Below are 7,799 nucleotides of genomic sequence, written 5' to 3'. Positions count from 1 at the left end.
AGCGCTATAAGCCGTGCATAATGTTTCTATAACGTTAAACTACAATATCCAAAGTGTTACCATACCTTTCTTTCCGGTGTTATTTGTAGTTGACCTGGAAATATAACATTTCATAATATTTTACCGTAAGATAGGCAACAAAATGCTCAGGCACAATGTCTACCTATCCATCTATTCTATCTATCTTATAGTAGATAGATAGATAGCTAGATTAGATAGATAGATAGATAGATAGATAGATAGATAGATAGATAGATAGATAGATAGATAGATAGATCTGAACTTTTGAACACAGGGCTCTAATGAAATTTTAGAGAGAAAAGTTAATATAAAGTGCTGCGAAGAGTCATAAATAATAGAGATAGAATGACTAAAAGTTGAACGTTTCATACCTTTTCGGTAAATTGGGTAATGCCATGGTTCATTCTTGTGGTTTAGAGATACGTGAATTTTGTTTTCACAGTCGCCAGCCTTTATTGTAACATTCACTTTATTCCCAACTATAGATAACAGTGCGTTTTCAAAGACCTGTTTAAGAAGAAAATATTACATTAGAAAGAGGACTACGGTCGTTGGTAGTGTGTATGTCATTCTTTCTCACAAGCGAATCTGCCTTGTCTTTGAGGTAGTTCACGTACCCAAGTACAGCGTCCTGTGTCTTATGAGATAAAAATCGCCGGTGATATTCCATGCTCAACCTTGACATAAGCCCATTATTCGTATTCGCCTTTTGAACTATAATTCAAAAGTGCACTGTACATGATCAAAATATCGGCTGCTCTTTTCTGAAAATGCCACTAAAATTACTATGAGGAGATTTAGACGTTCACAATATTTTCGGGAGAAACTTTCACACCACAGCATTACATACATTATCAATACTTTTTAAACTACATTCCTTATACGTGCCTGTACCTTATATTGTTTGAACTGAACATTAATCTACATTTTATAAAATTCGAGTTGATATGTTTCTCAACTGTGCGTAAAGGCATGCCCTGTAGAGATTTCTTTTGCGAAATCTTTGTAATTACCTACACTAAAAGTATCGACTATATGGCCTGACAGATAAGGAGAAAATAAAAACCTGTCAGGTATCCGTTATATAAGTTAAGCTTAATTGTGTTTGTTTTTGTGTGTGGTTTTTTGTTTTGCTTCGGTTTTTTTTTAATTCATCATTGCAATGAGATAATGTATAATGTTTAATTTTTTATGTCTGGCAGGGACATTGGAAAGTAGGTAATGTCATGATCGACACCGTTCTCAAAAAAATAGCGAAAAATCATTTGAAGGCAAATGCCCTGTAATGAGGTCATATAATCACAATTCAGTATCTTTTCGATCCGATTCTAACCCGCAACGGACGCAATGTACGACTACAGGTACAGGTACAGGTTTCTCAACCGTGACGCCGATGCTTGCCGTATTGAATGCTGAACGGCAATAACTTTATCAAATCGAGCCCTATTTTCTTGCGAATTCTATCGATCGAATCGTACTTACATCTGATTCAGCTTTCAATACGGAAAGCATCTGCGTTGAGAAACCTGTACGAGCATCTCTAATCGTCGGATCTCGGTAATCTGTGAATATTAGTCATTGATGCATCGCATACAATTGATGTTATGATTAATATGGCTGCCTGCCTTAAAGTTCGCAGGGAAAGAAAACACGAAACATCCGAATAAAAACAATTGATAACCCTTCATTTTCTTCATTTTCTTAATACACGACCTAGTGCTCGTAAAATTATGAGGAATTTAGCTGTTTGATGTTTGGTTACCTTGTTGCCAACTTTTTTCGGTCATAATAAAGTACACCGTCGACTCTATATTGACAATAATAAGTGAGCTGTGGGATCACCACTCCTCCCCTTACGTTTTTACTAGACCAAATAATGAAAGAGATTGAGGATCACCCCTTGTTTATGTGCAGTTCGTGAAATGCTCACGGAAAACTTGGGATACCAAGACCCGTAACTTTTTTTGGTCCATCCACTCCACAAATTATGTGTGGTAGCGACTCCTATTTCGATTTTTCCCATCAAACAAGTACTCCACATTTTCAACAAGCAAGGCTCGTTTTTTTTTCTAATTATCTCTTTATACCTCTTCTTTTTTCTGTCATTCATAAAGCTACTGAAGTTTTGCATCACGATACACTCGTATTTTTCCCAAAGTGAATAGTAATATCTCCGTTTTCTCTCCCGAGTGTTTTGTTTCTTGATCTTCCCAATTTTATTTGCCAAATCCCTTTTCCCGAATCACGACAAATATCTTAAATAATTTTAAAACTCTATTCTCTCACCGGTCACTTTTTTCTTGATCCTCACAAATATCTAACAAACCCATTTTTTATTTACACCAGCGCTAAACCCCTTCCCTCGTTTTTTAAATGACACAAACGATTTTCTTTAATTTAAATCTACTACTACAATAGTACCCCCTGTTTTTGTACCCCAGCGATTTTTCCCAGGATGTTAACCCCCCCCCCCCTTTCGTTTTTTTCAATACCCCAGATATTTGTCTGGATGTACTCCCTCCCCTTTTTATTAACCAAGGCGATTTTTTTTCTATCTACCACAGTACCCTCCCTTTTATTTACCCCTAGCGATGTTTACCTTGGATGACCCCGCCTTCGTTTTTTAACTGAAGCGATTTTTTTCTGAATCTTCACAAATATTTAAGACAATTTTGAAACAATCGGCGCGCCGTAGTTTTGCGAAGCGCTGTTCTTGGTGCTATCGAAAATACCTAACTCAATTTATAAAACCACTAAAATTCTACCCTGGTATGAGCAATCTAATATGGAAGACCTTTTTTATACTTGACAAAGCAACATATATTTAATACATATAGTTTGATGAGTATTGTTTGCATGACTGGTTCAAGACCCTATCATCAAAAGGACTGTCACCCGATAGAGAAGGTTATCCACAGATTGACGTTTCGCGCCCGATTGTTTGAGAGTCGCCCCAAAACGTATATCTAAGACAAATCTCCAAAGATTGTACAAACTCCAGAAAAGGGCTGGTGAGTAATTCTCGGAGCTGACACAACTTTTATTTCTCGAACTGTTCTTGTTAGTTTGCACTGGTTTCCGATATATTTAGTATTGAATACTTTACTGCTGTTATGACTTTCAAAGCTTTAAATGGTTTCGCACCAAGCTATATTAGCGAACTATTCCGACCACTCTCAGAAAAGGATAGTTTAAATACTCGTAGTTCTCGTAATCGTTACGTTTACCCGCCAATGTTTAGGACAGGCATGGGTCAAAGATCATTTGCATATCGAGCTCCTAAAATCTTGAATTCCATTCCCCCTACTATCGGTGACTGTGAAGCCTTGTCGATGTTTAGATCACAATTACAAGGTTATCATTTCATGAAATATTGTAATGAACGCTCTGACTTAGACTAGCCTGTTTTTCTTTTGTCTTCGACATCTCCTGTTCGTCTATTCCATATGTTTTTGTCTATTCGATGATTTGAATCACCCTTTTTAAATAAAGCGTAATAATGATAATAAAATAATTATAATATAATAATAATAATAATAATAATGGCTGAACGAAAGAGACTATTTTTGGCGATGCCCAGGCCAAAGGAAATAAACACATGCCGTAATACATATATTACCATTCAGTGTGTGTTCTGCTATCAAATTCATCCTAATTTCTAACGTTCACGAATGTGCGCATGCGTAGGCGGCACCTACAGATTTTCTCGATCAAGAGTTATTCAGAACTGTTGACTTGTTAGCTTTGGAAACCGTTCAACGATAACCCGGTCCTTCCATATTTCAGCGTCACGACTAAAATGCTACCCTTTTATGAGTGAACTAATAGGCCTAGATCTCTTCATAAATGAATTACTACAAAAGACAATTTTAGCGTGGTGTGTCACATCAAAATTGTTGTATACCTTGCCAATTTGTGAGACTACCTTCTCTGAAACACTTTTTATATTATATAAGGAAAAAATAACTCTGTCTTGATGACGTTCATGTATCTTTTGAAAGACATTATCCCTACCACGTGATCATGACATAAATTTAAGTTCAGTTTGCTTTATATTTTAACAGATATAACGATAATAAGTTACTTGTTTGCCCTAATTAATTACGTACATGCTATGCTATAACCACACCGCATGAGAATACACAAACGATAAACGTGAGATACAGATGGATGTCAAAAAATCACAAATGGTACAATTGGCGATACAAAACAAAGAACATGTTTATAGGGTAGCAGCCAATTTAGCGTATACCATGGTCCAGAATGTTACAATTCACGTGCAAAATTCTATATTTATGGGTCACGGGATAGGATTGTCTCAAAAAGCGAGCCTACATCGGCTTTTACCGTTAAATATCAGGGCTGATAAATTACAGTAAACGTCACCGTGATATAGCGATGTTGGCAGTGGGAGATTCATCGATAGTGTCGAGTATCAACATGTGCTTTTGTCTTGTCGAAGTATTTATTGTCGCAGTTTGGGAATCCCAAAACAAGAAAATAAGTTTCAAAATCAAGCGATCGACAAGCCTGTCGAAGTCAATTAATCTATGTGTTCCCGCAGAATATGTTTTATTTTTAAATATCAAGGACGCATTACTCTGTTATTGTTTAGGGAGTAGTCAACATTATCATTATTTTTAAAGTAATTTCCCGTGACTAATAAGGCGATTTCCGTCCAATGCGTGTGAGTCTATTTCTCAGGTAGTACCGAACATTTATTTATACCAATCCCGTTTTCGAAGTTAAAATTCTCGTTACCCCACATGAAGTGCTATGCTAAAATATGTATGTACCTATAATAATTATTCCCTCTTTCGCTGTATAAACCTGGTAACGTGAGTAACAATATTACGACAGTGTTTTTTCGACGTCAATACCTGTCGCTGGCCGAGAAACCTAAAGCGCTTTAAAGTACTAGTTTTGCACGTGGTGAATTCCCATTTACAGCACGCGACACTCTATTTGTCAAGTAATACGTACACACGACGTACGAAGACAGCTAATGACCGTGGGCATTTGTCAGATAAACATGTATTCACTAGCACTATAACTAATGCTGTTACTTCTGTATCACCCCATTTGTAACAATCAATACGAACACAATAAGACCAAACCGTAGACATTCTAGCTTTCCTACTTGAACAACAAACGTAAGTGGAACAACATACCAACACATAAAAACAACCAACCATTCAACACGTCTCACCAATAAAAATGAATTTTAAGAGACTGATGAAGAAAACTTTGTTTTCGAAACGCAGCGCCGACGGATCGCAGTGTCACATTAGTCTCTCCACTCCAATGCGGATTAACATCAAGACATGTAGATTACGTGTACGTCTCACCATGGCTAATCGACATTTTACATTAAACAGTAAAAGATGATATACACTTACAATATACACAATATAATCACAAAACGCAAACGACCCAGATATGAACGATGTGTGAAGTTGCTTTCTTTACTACCTCTGACGAGCAGTTTCCGTTAAAAAAATGAGTTTCGACAAGGAAAAAACAAAATAGTCTCCAAAATACAAATATGCACATTTCACAAAAATTAAAACCAAAATGGTCAAGTTATTTCAACAATTAAGTTGTTGATATGAATAGGGTTAAGTTTTGTTACAAATTGGGTTAGTATTACAAATAGGGTTAAAGTTTGTTATAAATTGGGTAAGTGTTACAAGTAAGGTTCAGATTTGTTACAAATCGGATCTGTGTTACAAACAGGGTTTATTGTTACAAACAAGGGTGATACAACGTCCACTAAGATCTATCAAAATCGACCAATCATTGTATTCTTAAACTCAAAATATAAAAGGGATGCAAGAGAGATTTTTGTGCTACCTCTGGTTCATGCAAAAATTTAAATACATTTATCTTCGTTAAAAGCCGTAAACGCTTACCTTTTCATCGGAATCATTTATAAGCTGATAGCAATAGCGCATGCAATGTCGATCTTCTTTCTCGAGAGGCTCTAAATCTATCTCGATATTACGAAGGATTCTGTTATTTATAAATGGCGCACATATCCGTTCGACATCTTTCAAAACAGGAGATGGGATTGAATGGAGAACAATAAAGTAATTGTAACAAAAATTTTGAGACTCAGAGAAATAATGTAACATAAATGATGTATTAAAATCTAATGTTTTTTGGATATATATCAATATCAATAGAAACTAAAGTATAACTCACTTTTTATTTCGTGGACGGGTGTCAGGCTGTTCCCCATTTTTGGTCTCTAAGATACCTGATATGGAGAGGAAAAAGGAAAGTACATAAGGTCCAGTGCACATAAGCAGAGAAAAATGAATAAGGCAACCTCAAATGAAGAGCTGTCGAATGAAGGACAATATTTAAAACATCAGTTCGAAATATTCTTACTTAACAATTGGAATCCCGAAAACAACTACTGAAGGCGGACTGCATTCATTGACTTACTAAATTGAATTTGTACCGGTAGTGAAGAAATATATGTTTTTTATTATATATAGGTGCATAGTGTTAAGTGTTAGAAAAGGCATTGTACTATTCGCTTTGGCATATCAGCATTGCCAAAATTTTCAAATTTAATGCAATCCAATGGTACAACACCTTGCTATCATTTTGATGTTTGGCAAATTAAAGACGTAAATACATCCGTTCTTTTGAGCAGACGCGAAAGAGACAGACTTAAGTATTGTTGGCCATAACTTCTTGAGGATACATTCACAATGAGATGCTCTTCGTTAATCTTTGTCGCATTCAGTAGAGCCTTTGACTCAGTGATAAGAATAAGTCTGAATGGTGCAGAGATACAGGGAGTTGTGAAGCCATATTGACCAACTTGTTACAAATAAGCGGAGGAAGGCTACTTAATTTTCTTTCAAACACTTAAATCTGAGTAGACGTCTTCACTCTTTGATTTGATATTTCTTCATGTTGCCATTGCTCTTAAATGAATTCCGTGTCGCCATATCTTATCATACTCAAATCAATAACTACTCTCAAACATCCCTTTTATGTTGCAAGTTGGACATGAATCGTCCAAATAGTACCAAATCCTTCATTAGCAACGAACATTTGAAAGGATAGTTCTCTTTAACCTCACACCGAGGTCTTAAATTTACAAACTTTCTACCGATTCAAATTACTAAAATCTTGCAATTCGGTTGTTGGTTAGCTCCATGGCTGTGTAGTTCTTTGAAAGTCATTGAAGGGTGACATACGAGCATTAGTTAGTTTGTTTCAAATGCGAATAACTGTGTCGGTGACGTTTTGATCCTAACTTCCCAAAATGTTATAAAATAACAGTTGAATTATAGAAAAGTCCCTGTACTGATCTAAACCTAAGGCCGTTGCCTTTACATGTACTATATTTACATAGGCTACGAAATAGAAAAGAGTACATGCATTGCCTATAGAATTGTCACGAAGGGAATAATAGTTGAGGAACTATTTCCAAAACTGTTCCTTAGTTACCCAATAAACATTTCGATTCAGGGAAATGGTTATTGTAAAGGAAATTTTGACGGGAGAAAATCTGATTCTGGTAGAGCAGTCTCGCTTGCCAAAGCGCAAGAGGTGCCTATCATGATATTGCTAACGTCTGAATAATCGACACGAACACTGGAAAATTAAATTTGAATGTGACATGTAAATGTTGAATATAAACAGAATTCTAAATCGTGCACTTACAAAAAAAAAAAAATTGGTTGCGAGGATTAAGATACCCTATACACAACTAAACACGGTGAATAAACGATTGGGGAGTGGCGTAGACGCGTTGA

At 36.0% G+C, this 7,799-nt stretch overlaps 1 long non-coding RNA gene across 1 annotated transcript; it reads right to left on the bottom strand.

The window, feature by feature from the left end:
- Positions 1 to 411: 411 nt before the first annotated feature.
- Positions 412 to 6,284, bottom strand: LOC139132513 (uncharacterized). Its single transcript, XR_011552332.1, has 3 exons — positions 6,226 to 6,284; positions 5,934 to 6,070; positions 412 to 528 (listed from the first exon to the last, which is right to left on the bottom strand). It is a non-coding gene; the product is annotated as an uncharacterized lncRNA (long non-coding RNA).
- Between the last annotated feature and the right edge of the window lie 1,515 nt (positions 6,285 to 7,799).

This window comes from Ptychodera flava, chromosome 5, assembly GCF_041260155.1.
Source record: "Ptychodera flava strain L36383 chromosome 5, AS_Pfla_20210202, whole genome shotgun sequence".
NCBI classification, from domain to species: domain Eukaryota; kingdom Metazoa; phylum Hemichordata; class Enteropneusta; family Ptychoderidae; genus Ptychodera; species Ptychodera flava.
The sequence above is the reverse complement of the archived record's forward strand: the minus strand, read 5'-3'. Positions and strand labels throughout refer to the sequence as shown.